Genomic DNA, 25,488 nt, shown 5'->3' with positions numbered 1-25,488 from the left:
GCAGACAGATTTGGAACTTTCACTCTCTAAGGAATCATTATCATGTTTTAAAGATATGTCAATCACATGATTAACCCTATGAGCCAAACAACCATTAGCATTTTTCCAACAACATAGGCTCATAGGTTCACTCCTTTTTCCTTGGCCAACATCTTTAAATCCTTCACTCACTTGAGATTCATTAATCATATCACACATATCCTCAAGTGGTGGGCAAGTTTTACTCACAAGTTTGGAAGAAACTTCCTCCGGGAATCTCTCAACACAAGGTGCTTGGACAATTTGATTTTGTGGGTAGAGTTTGGGTAGCAATTGGCGTATAATTTCAATGTGCCATTTCATATCTTCAATATTGTCAATGATACGTTCACATGTGGCATTGAAATTATGGGCAGCCATTGTACCTAACAAAAAGACACAACAAACAAAGAAAACAAACAAACTTGTTAGATCAAAAATTCCTCACCACACTCTCACTCTCAGTTTTACCTCACACTTGGTTTCACAAGTGTTGAAAGCCGGCTTGTACTTTGTGGTGATTGAGTGTCGAGTCAACTCTTGTCCCGAAATGGATTTTTATTTGAAACTCAAATGAAATCTTATAGTAATTGAGTCAAGAACTAACAATGAAGTCAAAAAGATAAAAGTACACAACAAATGTAAACACGAACAAACGGACAAGCTAGTAGGAGATTACTAGGGTGTCAATTAGTGTTCGAACCAACAAACGAACTAAGAGACAATAAAATGAAACTAAGAAATCTAAAATTTGAGCTCAAAAATAATGTGTGAAAATAGCAGTGATGACGTGGAAGCCACGTATTGGTTCATTTTTATCAAGTAGTTATTCTCAAATGTTCAAGTCTTGGTCAAAAATTAATTTGGATTGATGAAATTTATTTTAGGAGGGAAAATAAGTCTTAGGGACTTCTTCAATTTTCAATAATTGACTTTTTCTTGTACTTCTCCTTAAAACATGGGTCTTTAAATCATGGAAAAGTGGTTGAGAAGTGATATAAAGTCTTTCGGTAGTTAGGGGTCTTTCAAGACGAACAAGTACATACACCTTTTTCCTTCACCTTTTAGGATCTAACATTCACTTTATGTTCTAACAATATATGAAGGAAGGTGAAGAACTTTAAGAACAACAACAACCACACCAAGAACAATAACAACAATCTTCAAGAACAACAAAAATTCCAATGGCCAACTCCAATCCACAATAACAATATCTCCAACACTTGTTCAAGACAACTACAAAATGGTTCTCAAGCCACCAAGTAACAACAATATCACGTGGTCAAGTTTAGAACATCAAGGAGAAACCACATGGCCAAAAACACCACAACAATGGTCAAGAACAATGGGCCAAGCTTATGTTCACAACAACAACTTTCAACAAGTTCAAGCTCAAGTTTAGATCTAGACTCAAAGTGTTAGTGGAAAAGAAAACTAACAGTAGAAACAAAAAAACAAACAAGAACACCACTAGATCTAGTCACACAACAATAAAATCTCGGCCAAGACAACAAGAACTCAATTTTGGCCAAGAACACAAACACGAACAGATTGCTATTTTTCTAGAATTTTTAGTTTTTAACACTTATTTTTTTTCAATTTTCTAACAAGCAAGACCAAGATTTATATTGTAGGAAAAATATATATCCATTCTTTGATACCAAATGATACGGGAAAGATAAGAGAAACAAGAAACAACTCTAAAACAGTCCACAAATCTTAAGGATTTGAGGATCCTTTTGAAGACCACTCTTGGATTCACTATCAACAACACAATAACAAGATAAAGAGGTATGTTTTCATCACCAAAAAATCCACAATATAATATGAACAAGATGAATACAATGGTTACAAAATTTGTATTCAACAAGTCACAAAAATAGTCCACTATGAATCTACAAAGTGCAATAAGATAAAGATAGGTAGATAGACCAAATGAGGGAATAATATTAACAACCCAAGACTTGTTACACTCTTGGACCTTTAATACTACACACAAAACAAAACTTTCTCTTACGTTGGTACAAGAGTGACCTTGATCTCCCAAGAATCCAACGTTTCCAAGCTTGAATCTAACACGAGTGATTCCACACTCAAGTTGATTTCCCTAGTTACAAGTTTTAGATTTTTGGTCTTCTCTACTTAGAAAGGAAATGTTTATAAGTGTTATACAACATCCATATTCAGCAAAGTCTCCATAAAAAATGACCTAAAAGGTTCCTTATATAGTAGTTTAAAAACAAGGTGTGAAATGTCTAAAATGACCAGTTAGTATCAAGTCTTCAAGTGGGTGCCCTTGGAGAGCATTATATGGACGGTTTTGGACTATTTTTAAGTCCTTATTTGCACTTTACTTTCACACTCCAAGTCTCGGGTTCAATACATCTCACAAACATGCATCCTTGTGGTCGTACCCGAATCAGCTTTAGCGGCGAAAGTGCCTCTTTGGTGGCTAACACCGAGGTTAAGTGCAAACTCAACCCTATTTTATATTTTTGGAACTAAGAAGCTTTGATTTTAATGATTCTCAATGCATTTTTAACATATAATAATGGTCAATCAAATTATAACTCCATTTTCCCTAATTTACAAGAACTTTTATGTTATTTTTCATGATTTCTACTCAAGTTGGGAATTAAAACCCCATTATCACCATTTTTGGGGCTTGGGAGTTCGGGTTCGGGAAATTCCAAAGGGATTTTTTAGATTTCTTCCATGGGTATGTTTCCCAATCTTATACTTATCATTTATTTGTGATTTCATCTTCAAAATAAACTTCAAATTCTTGATTTCAAAATGGGTTTCGGAGATTTTTTTCTATAATGCTTGAAAATGATTTTTTAATAAGTTGAACCTCATTTTAATTCAATTTTTCATGGTTTTCCAACTATAGAATCCTACGAGTATGGGGAACATATTTCTAAAATACAATTCTAGTGTTACCCTATTCAGTTTAAAATTCATTATCGGGTTCCATTTTTCGAACCGTATTGAATATAGTAAATATTGGTATCGTTGGCTATTTTTTTATGTGTAGATATTATTTTTGATAGTTTGTCCATGGTTGGAGAGGTTTTGAAGGATTTGAGATTTTTGTTGGGGATTTGTGCAACATTTGGATTTGCAGATCTTAAGTTAAGGCAAGTTGAGATATAACATGATTTTTTTCAAAGTATTTATATGGTATTTTCTTGATTGTCAGTATGTTGTAATTCGTTTAGGTTGGTGTTCCCTCTTAGATGACATGTAGAGCATCTTCGTGGGTATCAAAGTCTTAATAATGGATTGTAGTTAGATTATTGCCTTAGTATTATTTTTTATTGATATCCTTAAAAGAGGTTGTAGTTAATAACTTAGGTTTGAATTATTATTATAGGATTCTTTCTTTGGGGATGTAGAACTTGTATACCAAAATTTACAATGATAATTGGGGTTTAGCAAACTCTAGGGAACAATTATGCTATTACATAAATGGAAAAATGATCGAGCCTTAGATAATGCTTAGAGTATAAATAACGTATTAGTTGTTAAGGCTTAACATATAAAAATGCTACGTTTGGGTAGTTCCATAGTATTTTGTTATTGGGATCTGAATTTATTCTATATTACCATGTGGAACTTAAGTTAAATACCTATGGACTTGAGGAATTAATCAGATTCATATTTATGCGGGGGGATTATTTATCTATTATTACTGTTAGGAGTAGGGTTTGAGGTAGTAGTCAGATCGGGATGTGCAGACTAGTTGGAGATCAGGTTAGCATTTTCTCTTCAGTTTCTAGAGTTGTCAGTGGTTATAGGTCCAGTAAGTTAAAAGGGTCAAAGCCAGTTTAGTTAACCCCTCTGAGCACACCTATGTTTAAGGATTTTCTTTTGATTTGCATGTTGGGTTTCATTCAGAGTGGCCTCTGTTCTTGTTTAACGTGCTACGATAGGGCTTTAGACTCCAAATACATCTGTGACTCCACTTATAGTGTTGAAGAGATATTACCAGGGATTTCTCTATATCCAATGAATTTACACTTATGCCCATGAAAGGATAAAGTAGATATGCAGAGTTTATGAAGATAGAGCCTCCTCAGTTCAGTGGAGATCCTAGGGTTGATTATTACATGTTCTTTCTAAATTTTCATGAGAGGTTTCATAGGCTAGCTTTATGGATTCTAATGGAGTAGACTTCTTTGCATTCTTTCTCTTTAGGTTAACTAGACAGTGGTGGACTTATGTATAGAGTAGTCCTATTGGATCACTTTCTCATTCATAGGACTAGTTTACTCGAGTGTTTTAGATCAATTTTTGTGGAGATATAAGAGGTTTACTGGTCAAAGGGCCCAGAGACTTGGTTATCATCATGATTATGCATGGAGTGTATTATATAAGAGTGGTCGTTTGGGTTCTTTGAGCCTATCTCAGTGGATTTCTGTCATGACCAAACCAGGGACTGATCGTGATAAGTATCTTAAGCACACTGTGTGCCGGAGATCACCCTTTAGCCTAAAATCCAGAACACAATAAAATAATATAGCGGAACCCAACCAAATAGTTATAAGAAAGTTAAATTATCAAATGTAAACTCTATGAATTATAAAGCAACAACTGAACATGCTCAACTTACTCCATGATATACGGGCACAACAATTGTTGTTAAATATAATAATTCAACTTAGATTGGAGTTGAATCTTTGAGGAGTGGAATTAATATTCAAATGGTATGGATGTAGAATGCTACTAAAGATATACCCATAGTGTAAATGAAATGATTGACATAAATTAAGAATAGGAGGCATGGTTTGGAATGTTGTTTAACAAAATCTAATCAAACTACCAATTAAGATCAATAAATATAGATAATAGGGGGCATGGTTTTGAAGGTTGTTTAACAAAATCTACTCAAACCCTACACCACCACTATCATTATCATCACTACACTGCATTTTATTACTTGCATTACATTATCCTTCTTGGAATAATTGATAATGTTTAAGTGTTTAATCTTATACTATATTATCATGTTAGACATTTTTTCATATTGTGTTTGGAACATTGATTTCACTTTATTTCATTACTTATGATCATCTTATATAGATTTGAGGTTGCAAAATTATGAGACTTGGGTAAGGCTATAGCTTAATCTGAGAGATCGCTGGATTGCACCTTCTGTAGAATGTTATTGAATCTTTATATGATTTATCCTTATTTGATAACATAATTTATGGTTGACATTATGTGATTAAGCCTGAAATGTATATGTTGTGTAGAGAGTCTTCTATATGAGTGTTTCTTTCTTATTGTGGACCATGAAGTGGTTAGTGTTGACTCACTTAGGTTATAATGCCTACCATTTTCTGATTATGGTTGTTGACCATTGTTTGGGTTACCCTGGTATGATTAAGTATTATGATTTAGCATTCTGTACATTGATCTAATACCTTAGGTATCTGTAGTGATGGTTCATTCAATCATTTTTATTAGGGTTTGTTATCGATGATGCTTGGTGAGTACACATCGATTTTCGTACTCACCCTTTATTTTATTTCCTTTTTATTGTTTACTGCACTCTATGAATGTAATGGATCATGTAGCAGTTTGAAGATCATTTCTTATTGCTTTGATGTTGCAGAGATCGAGGTAGTGGTAGATGGACTTCAAGCTTACCCGGATCTCTCCCTTACTAACTTAAGCTTACTTTTGCATAAAATATATCTTAGTATACTTGCTACAAATCTATATTAGAGTCCTGTATTATTGTAGACTAGACCTGGGAATACATCATGAATATTATTTCTTCTTTATATATATTTTGGGTTTATTTCTCTGGTCTTCCATTTCTTTATACTTAACTTGTGTTTTGGGTTAGGATAGGCTTACCTGTGATTGGTGGTGCACAGGTGCCATCACATGCCTATTTTGGATCATGAAAAATTAGTATTAAAGCCATAAGTTCATTGGTCTCTTTACTACACACCAAAACTAATAGAGTCTTGCAGATCACTACAGAGGCCTCTCTTATCTATCATTGAGAGGATACACACTTTATGAGATTTTCACTTCTTTATTCTATTTTGTGTGTTCATAATTTTGTATGGCTTAAAGATTTCTTATCCACTCTCTCTCAAATGGTGAGCATGCGCTCGTCTGTGGCTAGATATTTAGAAGTCATGCCTTTGATGTGCAGTAGGAGTAGGGTTTGAGGTAGTGGTCAGATCTGGATGTCCAGACTAGTTAGAGATCAGGTTAGAATTTCCTCTTCCGTTTCTAGAGTTGTCAGTGGTTGTAGGTCTAGTGAGTTAAAAGAGTCGAGGCTAGTTCAGTGAACACCTGTCACCATACCCATGTTTAAGGATTTTGTTTTGGTTTGCGTGTTGGGTTTCACTCAGAGGTGGCTTCTATTCTTGTTTAACATACTACGATAGGGCTTTAGACTCTAAAACATCTGTGACTCCTATCATAGTATTGAAGAGATATTACTAGGGATTGCTCTATATCCAATGACTTTACACTTATGCCCATGGAAGGATAGAGTACATATGTAGAGTTTATGAGGATAGAGCATCCTCAGCTCAGTGAAGATCCTAGGGTTGATTATTATATGTTCTTTCTTGATTATCGTGATAGATTTCACAGGTTGGGCTTTATGGATTCTAATGGAGTAGAGTTCATTTCGTTCTAGTTCTTTAGGGTAACTAGATAGTTGTGGAGGACTTATGTACAGAGTAGGCCTGTTGGATAACTTTCTCATTTATGAGACTAGTTTGCCTGGTTGTTTTAGATGAGTTTGTGTGGAGATATGAGACGTTTGTTGGTTAGAGGGCCCAAAGATTTGGTTATCATCATGATTATGCATGGAGAGTATTATATAAGAGTGGTCGTTTAGGTTCTTCAAGCCTATCTCAGTGGATTTCTATCATGACCCAAACCAGGACCTGATCGTGATAAGTATCTCAAGCATACCGTGAGCCGGAGGTCACCACCTTAGTGAACACACTAAAATAATACAACGAAAGCCAACTAAATAGTTATAAGAAGGATATATTATCAAATTTAAACTCTATGAATTAAAAACGACATCTGATTACGCTCAACATACTCCATGATATATAGGTACAACGATCGTTGTCAAATATTATAACCCAACTTGGCTTGGAGTCAAATCCTTGAGGAGTGGAATTAATATTCAAATGGTATGGATGTAGAAAGCGACTAAATATATACCCACAATGTAAAAAAATGAATGACATAAATTCAGAATAGGAGGCATGGTTTGGAAGGTTGTTTAACAAAATCTACTCAAACTACCAATTAAGATCAACAAATGTAGATAATATTCCAAAAGGAAAATAGTCTTGGGATTGTGTTTTCATAGGAGCAAATAATGCATGTATTCATGATAATCAAATGCAAATTCTCGTTAATGACTATATGGGTAGTCTAGGTTAGGGGTTTTGATGCTAGTTTTTCAACAAAACACCAAAAATAAAACCCTTGGACCCTTTCAGATACCGCATGGGTGTGGAAAATGAATCCATCCAAAGCGTCAATTGGGAACCCCTATTGCTAGGAAAATTCCCAAGACATAACAAATTCACAATCCATCCTTATTTCTAAGACAATGTAAAGCAATAAGATAACATCTAGTTATTGTTCACTAATACCTGGTCACCCATATACCTTTTTCAAGGATGATATAGGATCTAAAGGCATACTTACATCCCTCTTTCAAGGATGATGTGATATTTTTAGAATTTGGGGTTTTCACTCGCAAATTCCCACTCAACAATATTAGTGAAACCCAACATCATTAACCAAGAATCTACACTAATAATAAAAATCCACACATAGTTGTACCTTAGTCAAGAACATGATAGATTTTTAGGTACTCATGAAGTTTGAAGAAAGAAATTTACCAAAATGACCAATCAATGCTCCATTGAAGAGGCAAAGTAAGAATATTCTCAAATCTAAATTCAATTTCTACTAAAATCCTTGGAAAACTTAACTACAAGAGTCTTTCCCAATTTAGTAAGGTTTTACAAAGATGAAAACTTGAATTCTAGTTAGTGATATCCAAAACATTAAAGGGTTTTCAACCTATAGAAAATTGGAGCCAGTTTTGGGAAATGACAAAACTCCCCCGGGCTATTTTTCGCTCAATTGCGATCACCTAAGCTTGATCGCGATCATGGTGAATTCATCGCCAACGCGTGTCTTGACTAATTTGGGTTGGTCACAATCGTGAACCTCAGACTGCGGTGGTAACTAAATGTAAGTTCCTGATCCTGGTTTTCTAGCTTTTGTACTAACATTTCCTTTTTTGATCTCTTTTCAGCTCTTTTCACTTCTTTTCTTCTCATCACCTGTATGCCTACAAAACAAGGGATTAGTACATTCAGCTGACTAAGTTATCTCATTAACACCTTTTAACCTAGTAGTGTGCATAAATTTGGATGTAAATTAGTGGTAATTTACAACTCATCAACACCCCCAACTTAAAACTTTACTTGTCCTCAAGCAATACTACTTCTTACTCAATAAGACTATCCAATTGTAAGCCCATTTATATTACCAAATGATCACAATTACTTTGAACTTGATTAATACCACCAAGTAGCTCTCAAACACAGGAAAAGATATTCTCACAACTCCACTCAACATGAAGCATAATCTCAAAGATGAAAAAGACTTTAAAGAAAAACTGACTCCCCATCGATATTGACTCAATTATAATCCTTTACCTCATTTTCGAAAGATGTCAATTTCACCCACCTCAATTTGTATACATGCCTCCTCACAAGAAAGAAATCCCACACACCAAATTATCTATTATGAAACAAGGGATGAAAGTGCTAACACTCACTCTCACAAAGATCTCTCAATGAGAAAGAGTATCATACCATATACTTGCCCTTATTTTCAATCGCCACTAAAATGAATACACTTGGTTCAAGATCTCGAAGGACTTTTTTTTAGCTTATAGCATAGGTTCGGGAACGGGTATGATATCGTTTAGGAACAATGTGACTACACCCTTCTTGAACTTCTACATCACACTATTCAACCCATCTTTTGACCATGGAACACTTGATTTGTTTCCAAAATTCACACAAACCTAATTTTTCTACCTTGATTTACCCATCTCTTTGAAAACATTGTCTTTTCAACTATGTCTTCCGCAATCTATACTATTCCTTTTTTTTTTGATAGTTTTTTTTCCAGTTTTCAGTTTCTCTTTGCTTAGCTTTTTAGGAATTCACTTATAACATCATGGCCCAAGGTCACCTCTTCCATGTCACGATCCAATTTTTTAGGTAATGATGGCGTCTAACATAGCCCACTAGTAGGAAAGCCAGCCTGTAGTACGAAACAACTTGTAACGTACTACCCAATGATATAAGGAAAGAATGAAGAATAAATGATATAAAGATTAGTACATAATAGAATCCCAAATCCTTGTAGTATCTGTACAAGAGCTTCTAAATATTGTAAGAGTAGAAAAGTGAACTATAGAGAGAATTACACTGATACAACTTATCTCTGCATACAATATAGAGACTAGTCTAATACATAAGAGAGAGATGAGTAATACTCTGAACACCAGAAGCTCACTCAAAGTCTCTAAACCATGGCTACTCCACGATGCACACATCAACGGCAATAACCCATACTATGATCTGTAGGCTGTAGAAGTGTAACATTTGTACCAAATAAAAGGTACTCAGTAGGCAACTACCAACTGATCCTAAAAGATAAAGCAAATATATAAAACATATAAACAGAATGGAAACTACACCCAAGAGTCTAGAGCTTATATAACAAGTCAATGAGAATAATATGGGAGAACTACCCTGTTCAATTCCAAGAGTAAACATAACTAAACGAAGGAAGTATCAAGGTGAACTATCCTATTCCAAACACATTTATCAGATGTCAATTCTATGCCATATATCCCAAAAAAATATACAATATTAAAAAGCGAAGGAAGGGATGTACGGTAGAGTCATAACTTTATATAGCTATATATATATATATATGTATATATATATGCACACATAACTATGAGGTACTCTCAAAGAGTAATCCAGATTAGCATATCCTCATTTAAGACCTTATCATGATACTACAAGGGTTTTATACTATCATACTCAGGGTATCTAATCCTTAAGGCTAAAAATGAAATGATTGTACATAATAGTGGAATCATAATATAAAGGATGCCAAAAACATACCTCAAATCTAAATACCAAATCAATGACCAATCTGTCATAAGCTAGCCATAATAATTATCAGAACAATGATATACCAATATCAATAATAACACAAATAACCAGATACTCAGAGAAACCATATACCTAATCGATGCTATGCGTACCCCTGCCGCCCAGACTAGAAAGTTTGAATCAACATACAATAGCACAAGGCATATTCTTCCTATATCTATGCAACTGTCCAGTACTGGTTGATAGACATAGGTGTATACTGTTGATACGTGATGCGCATGAAGGAATAAATGTAAGGTACATAATCAATATCACAACTCACCGTAATTGTCATCTTTATGACCAACATCATCATAATAAACCTTCGGCTTTTCGGGTATAAATATATCATCACTGTATCCTCTGGCCTTTTTGAGTATCAATATATCATCATATTATCCTCCGACCTCGCTGGGTATAAATATATCATCACAGTATCCTCTGGCTCACCGGGAATCAATATCATCACAATAGCATCCTCCGGCCTTGCCGGGTATCAATATCATAATAGTATCTCTGTCCTTGTCGGATATCAACATCACAATAGTATCCTTCGGCCTTGTCGGATATCGGTATCATCACAATTTCCATTACGTAACAACAATTACTAATATACTAATGAACATAATCATATCACCATAAAGTATCTATCTAAACAATACTTCCCAACTACTATTTATTAGCTAAACCAAGCATATTGAAATCTCTAGTTTTCCAATCATCACATGACCTCTAGTTATTTGTCTAAACATTATACTTATTAAGGGGATTACAACTAACCATAATTTATTAGATAGCCAACATCTAACATCTAGCCAAGGTTCATCACTAGACCCTAATCGCTATTTATCCACTATTGCACACTATCAACTATCACCATATATCCATTGCTCATTATTAGTCAACATATATCCACTTATCATCTAGCCATCCATTATTAACTAACATCATTTGTTAACTAACCATTGTTTACCAACTAATCCTTGTTTAACTATTCATTAACCAACTATTTAGCCACTATTCAACTTTATTATGTAGTCACCTCTTGTTACTAATATCACTTATTAACTAGCCTCATTAATACACAACTCCTTATTTGACAACTAATCAAAACTATAAACATAGATATCAGTATGACTAATCTTTGCCTATGCTATAGCCAACATCATTATTAGCCAAATATCAACCATCTCTAACTACCATATTTCAACTAAGAAAGATTCATTAACTACAACATTTGATTCCTAGACACCAAGTACTATAGTCTCCTTATAAAAAAATAACTACCACAGCTTTTACCCTTAATTAGGCATAAAAATCATAAGATTATATTTCATCTAGAATCATATAAGTTACCGATACAATAATCATAACTATACCAAATCTATACATACCATCACCAGTATTCAATTAATAAAGTCATAAGCAACATACCACATCTTCTTCCGTCCCATGCTAGAGAGATGTGAATATAAAACATGTATATGAAACCATAAACTGTAATCGTATCTTTTACAATTATAAACACTTCTCGAATATCTAATCATTATCACGACACAGCCCTTGGCCAAATAATATATCAAGAATAATCATAATATCATAATCATGTCAGTCCCATATATGTATCCTTAACTCATATTAATAATCATATTTATAAACTGTAGCATTTCTCTAGTCATCTCACATATAGGAGGTATAATATCAACTAGCACGTAATTATCTCCCATATATGGGATATTATATATCAGTAGGTCATACATCATGACTATGAGGAATGTCACCTCTTTAGGGCAATTATCCTATCTAAGAGGAATATAGTCTCTATAGGGGCAACAATCATAACCAAAAGCATCTCTATTGGCACAATAATCATATCTAAATATAAAATAACATATTTATAGGCTAATCAACAAGTCTAAGAAGAAATAACATCTCTATAGGCCAATAACATATCTAAGAGGAAATAGAATCTCTAGTGGAAAATCATCATGTCTAAGAGGAAATACTATCTTTATGGGCCTCATAACATATTTAGGAGGAATATTATCTTTAAATGCCCAATGTCACTTCCACAAAGAGTATCATAGCCATAGCTCAAAAGCAATAACCCGAGAAACATGAATACAAGTTACCAAGTCATGAAGTAGCCTTATACTAAGGTTTAGTAGCCTTATCTATGTCTAACATCCGCAACTAAGCCTGCAAGGCTAACATTAGTCATGGCATAAGTCGGCTGAAAAATTCCACTTCTAATCCACATTTACATAGATGGCATACCATGCCCTAAGCTAGGCTAAGGTATCTAGTTCAACTTTTAGATGTCAAGTAAGCCACATTCAAACTTAAGATAAGAGCTTTAACTAGAAACAAGGTACTTATATTACTCTACCCAAGTTACAATATCAAGAGTACAATAATAGTCCAATAAGTTTAAATCCATAATTCATACTTCAAATTCTTAAACCACATCCCAAACATAGGATTACATCATAACCATGCTACAACAAATCTAAACTAGATAGGGAAGGCAATAGGATTCAAAAGTCTTATAAACATGTACTCTTACAGGTCCAAAACCTTTATATAATCCCAAAGTAATCATCACCCAAGGCTAAGTTACTTTATGCATAATCAAGCCTTACATCAAAATTCACACATAATATATAGCACACATCATCTATGAAGAAGAGAAGATAGAGGCCTACCTAGCAGCCGAACCATAAAACTTCAAATCATGCACCATATGCTCGTCTTTACTACAAAATCACATAAAATGTCATCACAATAACAAAACCATTGTTTACCTTTCAATACAAGTCTAACAATATCCATATTGCAATATTGTGCTTTGGGTCCAAATAAGACACAAAAACCCCCAAGTGGGTCCTACATATGAAAAATGAGTTTTCGAGATCATTTGGGCTAAAATCACCCTTATTTGGGGCTAAAATCAAGCCTCAAGCCATTTGGAGTTTTGGGTCCAAACTAGTAAATTTAAGCTTGAATTCAAGGAATTCTTACCTTAAATTTAAAGATAATTGCGATAGAAGATGATAACCAAGCTCCCAAGTTACCCACCATGCCTAATTTGTGAGTAGCACACCACATAAGGGTTTCTAGGTCTCAAGAAAATGGAGAAAATGGCCAATTCTCAGCCAAAAGAGCCATATAAAGGACTTTACCCAGATCCTTAGGAAGAGCAATCCCAGACACACCACGATTATGGCCATTGTGATTAAACTATCTCGCACGTGATTGTCGTACTTGCTACACTGAGGTCAAGGCCTTAGGATGTATTTGAAATCCAATTTTAACAAATGAGACATGTAAACAAACTAAATTTGACGTTCCAAATGCATTAGTGAAGTCAAATTTTCATTCTGAGGCCATTTCACTAAAGTTTTAATTCGATGGCCATTTGGAACCAACAAAGACTTCTAAATAGAGAATTTGTTCTATAAAACAAACGAACAACTCGGTGACCGAGTCGCCAGTCCCAGCTATTAATAAATAATATAGGGCAGCTATGGAGAAGCTAAAATAGCGAGAGGAAGTGTAAAAAAGCAAAATGACCTAAAGGGTCATTACAGTATCTATTACTAAAAGGACTTTCATCCCCGAAAGTTAACAAATAGAAAAAAATCTCAAAGGATCGAAGGGATAAGGTACTGGGCCCACTTACTTTGAGCTTGACTTCATAGATAACCTCAGCTTTGGGAAAAATGCTTACAAGGGATTTTTCCACAGGTATCCCTTTTTCAACCAACACTCTTATTCTACTTCCAAACATCCAAAACTCAAGCCGATGGATACATATCTAAACCAAATCATGCCAATACCATCTATATATCCTCATAAATAAACAAAGGCTCATCGGAGCTACAATCAACTCAAGTCATGAGTCATATTATTGACACCAACTCCAAATATAGCCTTTTTCTTACCATCCCGCACCTACTATCAAATGCAAACCAGGAGGATAATCACTCGAGCCGAGCCTCCGTGGTCTTGTCATAGAGAACTCAAATAAGTGAAGCTGATCCACTAAAAGTCCATAAGAAAAACATGAGAATAAGCTTATAAGGCATTGTATGAGCACACCAATGGAGATAATCAAGGAATTTGATCCATGCCAATGCTGCAACCAAGTATAGATGACAATTAAATAGAAACCCCAAAGTCCAAGGTATAACAACTAACCAATGAATATTTTGCTCCAGGATGCCTCATCCACCAGGAATGAAGTCATACGAATCCAACTCGAGAATGTTACTGCTATTTAGTAAATCATCCAAAATTCCAAACAAAAATTGAAAACTCTATGTCAAAACTAATGTAACCAATACAAGGCCCATGGGCTATTATCTGAACACTTATCAACTATTGTCCAACCGACGTCAAGAAGACTGAATAGTCAACAACAGAGTAGGATCTACCATCTTATATATGAAATTTGAATAAGACAAGTCTAAAACAAAAGTTGCACAAAAAATCTAAAACACCAAGATAAAATTTCAATACCAAGGATGAATTGCTCTATCTCAAATATCTAAATAAAAATAAGAAAAACAGTAGGCATTAATGCTCCAAGCCTATCATTCATCCCAATTGCCATTCTAAGGAGTCAAATCCAAAATTGAGCCAAAAAGGCTATATTAATGTCAACTATCACAAGTCGAGTCAAGTACATAAATCTAACGTACCCGAGACAAATCATAGTAGGCCAGAGTTGAGACATATCTAAAGTACAAAATCACCACAGGGATAACCACTGAATTATAACACTATCAACTAACTCTATATCAGTTGGAGGGCACAAAATATAGCTGAAATAGAAATATACAAGAGTATAAATAACTAGCTTAAAATGTACATAACCCACCCCACATCTATCAGAGGGCATAAGCTATCAAAAAAACTCAAAAATATCCCAAGGATGAAAAAGCACACCAAGAGTAGCAAAAGCTCTAACAACTTAGAGAAATGCTACTTTAGCCAACGAGTAATCAATCTAATACTTCATCTCAATAAAGAATAGCCACAGGCACATATCATCAACGCAAAATACTTCACAAGACCTTATTAGGTTGTACAAATAATGAAATAGGGATTTCGCTCATCGACCCTACAATCTCACCATTGAAGAAGAAAACCAATCACGAAATGAAATTCAAAGTCAAAACCTCTGCCATAAGTCAACAACTTGAGATAAGGAATTACTAATTTGCCTAATCAAGAAGCGATCACAAGAAAGGCTACCACCTCTAACTCTCTCTAACTTTAATTAAGTTAAAATTGTAACACATGAAAGAAGCATCCAATATCCATATTAATAATAAGGCATCAAAGAAATGCAACTTTAGCCAGTGAGTAATCAATCTAATACTCCATATTAAGTAAAAATAGCCACATGCATATATTATCAAGGAAAAATACTTCACGAGGCCTCAGTAGGCCGTACAAACTCTGAAATAAGGATTTCCTAAATCCAACCCATAATCTCATCATTGAATAAGAAAAATACCAATCTCAAAACGAAATTCAAAGTCAAAACTACTACCATGAAGTTAACAACTTGATATATGGAATTTCAAATTTTCCAAATCAAGAACCGATCATAGGAAAGGCTACCTGCCTCTAACTCTCTCTAACTTCAACTAAGGAAAAATTGTAATGCGTAAAGGAAATATCCAATATCATATTAATAACAAGGGAAATATATCATAATGGAAAAAAACTAATAAATCTAATAGATGAATCCATGACATCTCAACATCAATAGCAAAATAACTATCAAATGAGAAAATAGCCACAAATAAATAATGGACCTCAAACTGGTCAATCTTACAAATGGGCTATATCATAAAGGATAGCCAAACAAAATCCTTCTCAACATAGGAGGCAAGTCTAAGGGTACCAAACTCAATAATAAGCCTTATATCTAATTTCCCAACTCTAAGGTCATAACACAGACACAAAAGGTCAACTTGCCTTTCGATATCACCATAGATCCTGAATAAATCTAATACAGCAAATCAAGAGAGAACACAGTCAACTTCACCATGCTAGGGGAAAAAAATCATAACATTGGGCTATATCTACTCAAGCCGCAGAATAATATCACAAGAAAATAAAAGATTAACTACATAACACTAGTTTATATAGTTACCCAACAAAAATTAATTTCATCAAGTAACAACATCAAGTGATAACATCAAGTAATATCGGTAACCTCACGTAGTTATAGAAATAAAAACAACAATATCAATATCAACATACTGTATAGGCAGTACAAAAATGAATATCAATATTATGTACTACTCAAGGTCCACAACAGGGCTAATGATCCAAGATAAATGGGACTCAAACCAAAACCACACCCATAGGGGAACAACATCAATATAGATCTACTCTATCCACTACTAAAAACAATAAACCACAGAGTAGTAGCATAATCATGAGTTCAATGACAAGGCACATAATGATCAATATCAATTCAGTAAGGCATAAAATCACCAATTGGTATGAAAACCCCAATATACATAATAAAAGATAAAGAAAGGAAATAAAAATAGAATAATTGGGGAGAAATTCACAATCACATGCCTAATGAATAATGGAAAAATAAATCTGAATTGGTCTAACTATGACTGATTGACTGAATCATCAACTGAGATACCACACACACTATCTCTAACTAAGAATGACACACTATCATGAGGCTGATTTGAATGAACTGAATGACTAGAAATCCCATGCCATGGCATTCTCTAGACTAGTAGTTGGTTTCTTTACATTCAAAGCAATAATCATAGAGAGAATACAAACAGAGCCCAAATGGATGGCCTAATAACACTGAGAGAAATCAGTAAAATTAAGTCCATACTTCTGAAATCGCTACATATATTAGTAGCTCTAGAAGACGAAAGAATATGCACTAAATCTAGATAATCATCTATCTCATACCAAGGGCATTCTGTAAACCAGTGTTTCTTCCAGACATAACCAAGCCAAGATCCTAGAATACTTTGAGATACTGCCTATCATAATATAGAATGGTCACCATGGTCACCATGGCCCTTAGAACCATAATATAATTTTGAAAGTCAAACAGGGACTCTACCCAATATGATCATCACGACTAATCTGAGAACTCCTCATATTATAGAATAGTAGCTGCGTAGAGCAATGGGCTATAGGTGAAGATAAACTCTACAAGAGAGATACTCACTCTTGAATAAAATACCAATAACAGTATATTAATGGTATGATTCTTGCTTCTATTTCCATAAATCTCAATACTCATGATCTCTATGGTTGTCTCAAGATTAATACCTGAGGGAAAAATATTCGGCTAACATCATATGCTCCGACACCAAATAAAGTGACAATAATAACCCTCTAATGCATCTACGCACCATGAAAAACCTAGTCTTTGAATTACGAGGTATGAGTTGTACCTCTTGAAATTGAGTCATATCCTTTTCTCCCTCCCTTCTCATACCGTAAGTAGTATGGTAAGGGTCACTTACTATCCCAGGTAAGAGCGAGCCTCCAACCAATCATACCCTAAGGTACAATTCATACCAAGAACAATTGTATAGAGATAAGTCTTAGCTTGGGGTAGACTATTTTTGGTACGGTTGATAGATCTGGTTTAAGGCATGAGTCATACCCTTTGAATATGACTCAATGGTGTGTAGTTGTACCCTAACAAGTGTAGGTGACCTATAGAGAGCCTACGGTATGATTTAGGGTACCACTCATACCCTAGGGTAGGTTCTTTAAGTGAGTCATACCCTTGCATAGGCTCATTTCTCAACTTCAAGTTGAGGATCTTATGGTCATTTCCTACACCTAAAACCCTAAGTCTCCTTAACATATAAGAGTTTGTAGACTCATAAACTTCCATTATGATAGATCAAACACCCTACGTACTCTCTCAAATTCATTTGTGAAGAATTGGAGGTTAGGGTTTTAAGGGTGATCTTCAAGAGGCAAAGTAAAGTAAAGATTCTGGGTAAATCAAGTTATATAAGTCATTTAACTCTTCCTCTTGATAAATAACTATAAACCCATGTATTTTACACTTGTATTAGTAAGTGAACATGGTTATTTTGAAATCAATTGAGAAGGGTTTGTTGCCTAATGATGAATAATGTTAACTTTTTCTTAGGATTGTGTTTTTACATGTTGTTGATAATGAATTGCACATGTGTTTGCTTTTTGTATTTGGTATAACATGTGAGTCTTGAGTAACTCTAATATTTATAATTTATTGCATTAAACTATACTTGGTAAAGGCATGCACACAAGGTGTTTGTGAAAATATCTAAGTGAATTATCTGGTCACAGGTTGCTGATGTTTTTAACTAGGGAAATGGCTCATTGAGTATGAATAGTTGATAAATGATATCGTAAAGGTATTATGTGCCATGAATTGCAGATATTTTTGGTTAATGGTTAGTAAGGGGTTGAAGTCCCTCGACATGAAAATGAACTTAAATTGTGTATTGAACTAAAGTTTGGTAAGAATATGGTATAAGATTTCTAATGAAATGTGAATAATTTATGAGGGTCTTGATGAAATTAAATTTAATATGATGAACTCAATTAAGGTATTGTCCTATTTAAATGGTTGAGAAACAAAGGCTCCCACGAGAATCGTGTGGTCATGTATGGTTTTAAATTATCTTAAAGGGTTAAAGTCCTTAAGTGTGAATTGAATTAATGATTATTTATGGACAAAAGGTTTGAGTCACAATGTCAACTCATGATAGTCACAATGGCTTGAGGTTAAAGACCCTTGCCTAATGAAAGGTCTTAAGGTTAAAATCACTTGCCTAATGAAATTGGTTATTATTAAAGTCCCTTACACAATGAAATCTCTTGAGGTTAAAGTGCCTTGCCAAATGAAATGGATTAGGTTAGAGTCCCCAATCTAATACAGAATGAGGTTAGAGTCCCTTACCTAATAGGTGGCCATGTGGTTAGAGTCCCTTGCCTAAATAAATGTGTGTTTGTGGTTAGAGTCCTTTGCTTAAATATATGTGTATATGGTTAGAGTCCCTTGCTTAATAAGTGTATACATAGTTAATGTCCTTTATCTAAGTAATATGTGAATGTGGGTGAAGTCAAATACCTAATAAGAATTATTTGAATTATAAGTGTGGAAGCTTGTAGTCCTCCACTTATGGTCTCTTAAATAAGTTCTTTGAGAATGTTGTTAAAACTTGTTTACTTGTTTGGCATATAATTCATCTATACGTATGAATAATGTCAGGAATATATTCGAATATGATGTACAAATTTTGCCACACCCCATACTAGATGAGGGGGACAACAACTATAGGAACAAATGCTATAAAACAAACTAGATGAGAAAATGAATCACTAAACAAATGGAATCACTGATAAAAAGCTATAGATATAATACCTACCAATTAGCCAAATCGATACAGATGACATATGACCTATGAATACATATGACTGCTTTACAATGTCTACAAAGCCTCTAATGGAATCCATGACTATAAAACCATCAAAATATATGATAAAGACTCGGTAAGGCACCGAATCAACTTGGAGCTCACCAACAGCCACTGAGTATCCTGTGTTTTATTGGGGAAATCTATTTGCTAAAGATCTGTGCCTGCAACATAGGACGATGGTCCCCGTGAGGGACTTCAGTACGAACTAATGTACTGAATATGTAAGGCATGAGATAACCATAAGTGAAATAAGAAATTAATGAAAGTCGGGGTCAATATATATAACCATATAGATAAGGATGAACGAACCACCTTTACTTACACTTGTGGAAGACTGTACAGTACATGTTTTTCATTACTTTACTTTTCTTTGCTTTATAATATTTGTAAGCCATATGATATATATGACCAACTGATCAGTGGTAAAAGAGGATGACCCATGCTAGGTATTATACCCTTAGGATACATTCATCATCCATACATAAATTGGGATCGACCCATGCTAGGCTTACCTTTCACCCCTGGGATACCACCCGATAATAAGATCAACCCATGCTAGGTGTTCCTTCCACCCGTGAGATACCACCCATAAAGCAATAAATTGAGATCGACCTGTGCTAGGCTCTCGCCCCTGAGTTACCTCTCACATATAAGTATATTTACTTTGCATCACTTCTTTAATCTTGTAGATTTTTATTTTGGTGGTCATAACATTATTGAGCTTTAGAGCTATGAACCAATAGAAGAAAACATACGATCGAGACAAGAAAAATGATATAGGAAATAAGGGTAATACTTTGGAACTTATATGACACCATGAGCCTCACTGGGCATAAAACATATCCACTAATTAATAAGGCAACAATGTATGTGACAAGCGAGGAGATGATGACTTGTAACAAATAAGCTAGTAAGGTGTATAACTAGTAAGCAAGTGACATTACATAGCATATATGGGTTGTGGCATTCTAGTGATCTTACCTAGTATATAGCAATTAGGAAAGATTCTTGTGTAGGAATTTTGTTATTTCAAATGGGAGAATACGTGCATAGAAAGTTGAGCGTAACTCCTCGACTAAAGAGGTTTGGAATATACGATAAATACTTATTAGGTAATAACAAATAGAAGGGTATGTAAGAATGGGTACTATTGAAGCACGTGGGCAGATTCTAATTAGGAACAAATATATATCCCACATAAGGACATATAAACTATACACTAAATAGGTAAAGACTCTATAAGGTCACCTTATGCCCCAACACGATGGGAATGATATTCGAAAAAAGAACATGTGTAGCCAAAAGAAATATACAATCAATTAAAGCAATTTTGGACAGATTGTAATCCAACATGTGACACTCTTTAACTTGTTTAATCTTGGATCTTACTGACTCATCTAAGAGAATCATGTGACACTTTGACATACTTTTAGACCATGGGCGGTAAATAAAAGGTCGATTAACTATAGTGGGGTTGGTACACCATCGCAATGTATCTTCTAACATGAAAGATCATCTACGAAGCTCACTTTATTAGTGCACGAGTATATGACACCATGCCAAAGAATATGAACTAGAATAACCGTACATCCCTCATTGTCCAACCTGAATATTACAATGAATTAGACTTCTTTTGTTTAAGGTGTTAATCTACAATATAAGCACATAAAGGAGCTAATATTAGCAAATAATCACAATGTAACTCTTGTAAACAGTACCTAAACACTTGACGGGCAGTAAGACTATTCATCCCCTCAAACACTTGGTGTATCACCATACCCTCCTTCTATACTTTAATACAGCTCCACTTCACTATTCCATAAGGTTACCCACTGCCTCCAACAACAACACCTATAGACATCACCTAAATAGTCCCAAAATCCTTCAACACAATATAAGATATTGAACTCACAGCTTCCGATCACCGTCCCGTGAGTTCTTAACAACAGCATATATAAAATCCTCCATCAAGGTCTATACAAAATGAGGGGTAAATCGGGGAAGTAACCTTACCTTTATTTCTAAAATTTGCTTTCTTAAAGTGCACTCCATCAAGACACTAAGTTTCCCTTTAAGTTGAACCAAATACTATTGGGAAATATTTTTGAGATTAAATAGAAGTGGACGGCCAAGCTTGGGAATAAAGGTTTGCCCTATACTTCAAACAAAAAAACAACTTGATTTCCATAACTTCCCATGACATGATTAGACATAAACCATAGTTATTTTCACTTACCTTGGCTGGAAATAAGGAGGGTTTCTTCAAGAACCCTACGATAGAAAAGAGGCGATTGTTTTAGGCTTGAGAGAAAAAAGAGAGGGAGCTAATTATAATCTGATTTTTTTGCAAAAATGAAGAGAAAATGAACCTTATAAATCCTTCCATTGACCGCCTCTTTTTTGCTCATTTCCATCCACATATTGGTCAAAATTAGTCCAAGTAGGTGATGCACCTACTTGGATATTTAAGCTGCTCAAAAAGTCCAAGTAGGTGATGCACCTACTTGGTTTATTTCTAATTGGATCACACCATATTATTCCTTAAATAGAATAGGTATTGGGCTGGACATTTGGGCCTTAAATAGAATAGGTATTGGGCTGCTCATCTTTCCCTTTTTCTTTTATTAATTTAGGTCTTTAATATGTCCAATAATATAGGCCTCAATTTAGTCCAATAGTATAAGTAGGTGACGCACCTACTAGTCACCTATTAGCTTAATTAAGTCAAGCAAGCACCTCACTTATTTTCTCTTAATTTTTCCAAAATATTGATCCCTCTACTTAACACTTACCTTTAACTTTAAGCTCAAATACTTATCTCGATTTTAAATACTTTCATCTATGCTAAGTTGGTCTATGTTTGGGATGTACGGAGCGTTACATCATATCCCCCTTTGGACTATTCGTCCTCAAATTAGAGGTATAGCTAATGACTTAACTAACCCTAGAATTTTCCCCATAAATTTTTTTTTCTGGAGTTTCCTTTGTAAATAAAACTACACTAAATCTGTGGGCTAACTAAAATAATGTATACAAAACTCACATGGAATATCAGTAGATATAACACATGAAATGAAAATATGATAAGTAAAACCCCTCCTTACCATGTAACTTAATGAAAACTATTTTAGTATAGCCTGATTTCCCTCATTTTTTGTATAAACAAGTAGAACATAGAGAATTATGAACACACGACTTGTAAATGATATATCAAATGAACAAATGCTAGTAGAAATTAGGATCATATAGGGGAGCACATGGTCTAAGATCCTCTCATTGATGCTTGGAATGAGGAGGGGATTTAGAATTATTCTATATCCTAGTTTTTCCACAATATTTCAAGGAGGTAAAACTTTTGTCCCTAACTTACTTCCTTAGAAATTATGAATGGTTGTTGGGACTTGTTTTCATGATAGGTGGGGTCATTTACTATAGTTAAGGGAGCAAAATGAAGAATGGATCTCCCACAAATTTCTGTAAAATGGATACATGGAATCATAGGCTTTTTAGTCTAATATATTGGGCTTAACTTTCCTTTCATTCCACATTTTATCTCACTAGATGAGGTGGACAACAAATATAGGAACACATACTATAAAAACAAACTAGATGATAAAATGAATCACTAAACAAATGGAATCACTGATAAAAAGCTATAGATATAATACCTACCAATTAGCCAAATCAATACAGATGACATGTGAACATATGAATACATATGACTTCTTTACAATGTCTACAACGCCTCTAATGGAATCCATGACTATAAAACTATCAAAATATATGATAATGGCTCGGTAAGGCCCCGAATCAACTTGGATCTCACCAATAGCCGCTGAGTATCCTGTGTTCTATTGGGGAAATCTACTCGCTAAAGACCTGTGCCTGCAACATAGGACGCTGGTCCCCGTGAGGGACGTCAGTACGAAGTAATGTACTGAATATGTAAGGCACGAGATAACCATAAGTGAAATAAGAAATTAATGAAACTCAGGGTCAATATATATAAACTTATAGATAAGGATGAACGAACCACCATTACTTACACTTGTGGAAGACAATACATTACATGTTTTTCTTTACTTTGCTTTTCTTTTCTTTATAATATTTGTAAGCCATGTGATACATATGACCAGCTGATCAGTGGTAAAAGAGGATGACCTATGCTGGGTATTATACCTCTTGGATACATTTCTCATCAATACATAAATCGAGATTGACCCATGCTAGGCTTACCTTTCACCCCTGGGATACCACCCATAAATCAATAAATTGAGATCGACCTATGCTAGGCTCTTGCCCCTGAGCTACCACTCACATATAAGTATAATTACTTTACATCACTTCTTTAATCTTTTAGATTGTTATTTTGGTGGTGTTAACATTATTGAGCTTTAGAGCTATGAACCAATAGAAGAAAGCATGCGATCGAGACAAGAAAAATGATATAGGAAATAAAGGTAATACTTTGGAACTTATATGACACCATGAGCCTCACTGGGCATAAAACATATCCACTAATAAATAAGCCAAGAAGGTATGTGACAAGTGAAGATATGATGACCTGTAACAAATAAGCTAGTAAGGTGTATAACTAGTAAGCAAGTGACATTACATAGCATATATGGGTTGTGGCAGATTCTAGTGATCTTACCTAGCATATAGCAATTGGGGTAGATTCAAGTGTATTAATTTAGATATTTCAAATGGGGGAATACGTGCATAGAAATTTGAGATACATAACTCCTCGACTAAAGAGGTTTGGACTATACAATAAATACTTATTAGGTAATAACAAAGAGAAGGGTATTTGAGAATGGGTACTATTGAAGCATGTGGGCAGATTCTAATTAGGAACAGATTTATATCCCACATAAGAACATATAAACTACACACTAAATAGGTAAAGACTCTATAAGGTCACTTTATACCCAAATATAATGGGAATAATATTCAAAAAAAGAATATGTGTAGCGAAAAGAAATATACAATCAATTAAAGCAATTTTGGACAGATTGTAATCCAATATGTGACACTCTTTAACTTGTATAATCTTGGATATTATTAACTCATGTAAGAGAAACATGTGACACTTTGACACACTTTTAGACCATAGGTAGTAAATAAAAGGTCAATTAACTATAGTGGGGTTGGTACACCATCACAATGTATCTTTTAACATGAAAGAACATCTACGAAGCTCACTTTATTGGTACATGAGTGTATGACACCATGCCAAAGAATATGAACTAGAATAACATTACATAGTTCATCATGCAACCTGATTATTACAATGAATTAGACTTCTTTCCTTTAAGATGTTAATCTACAATATAAGCACATAAAGGAGCTAATATTAGCAACTAATAACAATGTAACCCTTGTAAAATAGTAGCTAAACAGTTGATGGGAAGTAAGACTATTAATCCCCTCAAACACTTGGTGTATCACCACACTCTCCTTCTATACTTTAATACAACTCCACTTCACTATTCCATAAGGTTACCCACTGCTTCCAACAACAACACCTATAGAAATCACCTAAAAAGTCCCAAAATCCTTCAACACAATATAAGATATTGAACTCACGGCTTCCGATCACCGTCCCATGAGTTCTTAACAACAGCATATATAAAATCCTCCATTAGGGCCTATATACAAGGAGGGGAAAATCGGGGAAGTAACCTTACCTTTATTTCTGAAATTTTCTTTCTTAAAGTGCACTC

This window comes from Capsicum annuum, chromosome 5, assembly GCF_002878395.1.
Source record: "Capsicum annuum cultivar UCD-10X-F1 chromosome 5, UCD10Xv1.1, whole genome shotgun sequence".
Lineage (NCBI taxonomy): Eukaryota > Viridiplantae > Streptophyta > Magnoliopsida > Solanales > Solanaceae > Capsicum > Capsicum annuum.
Note: the sequence above shows the minus strand (reverse complement) of the source record.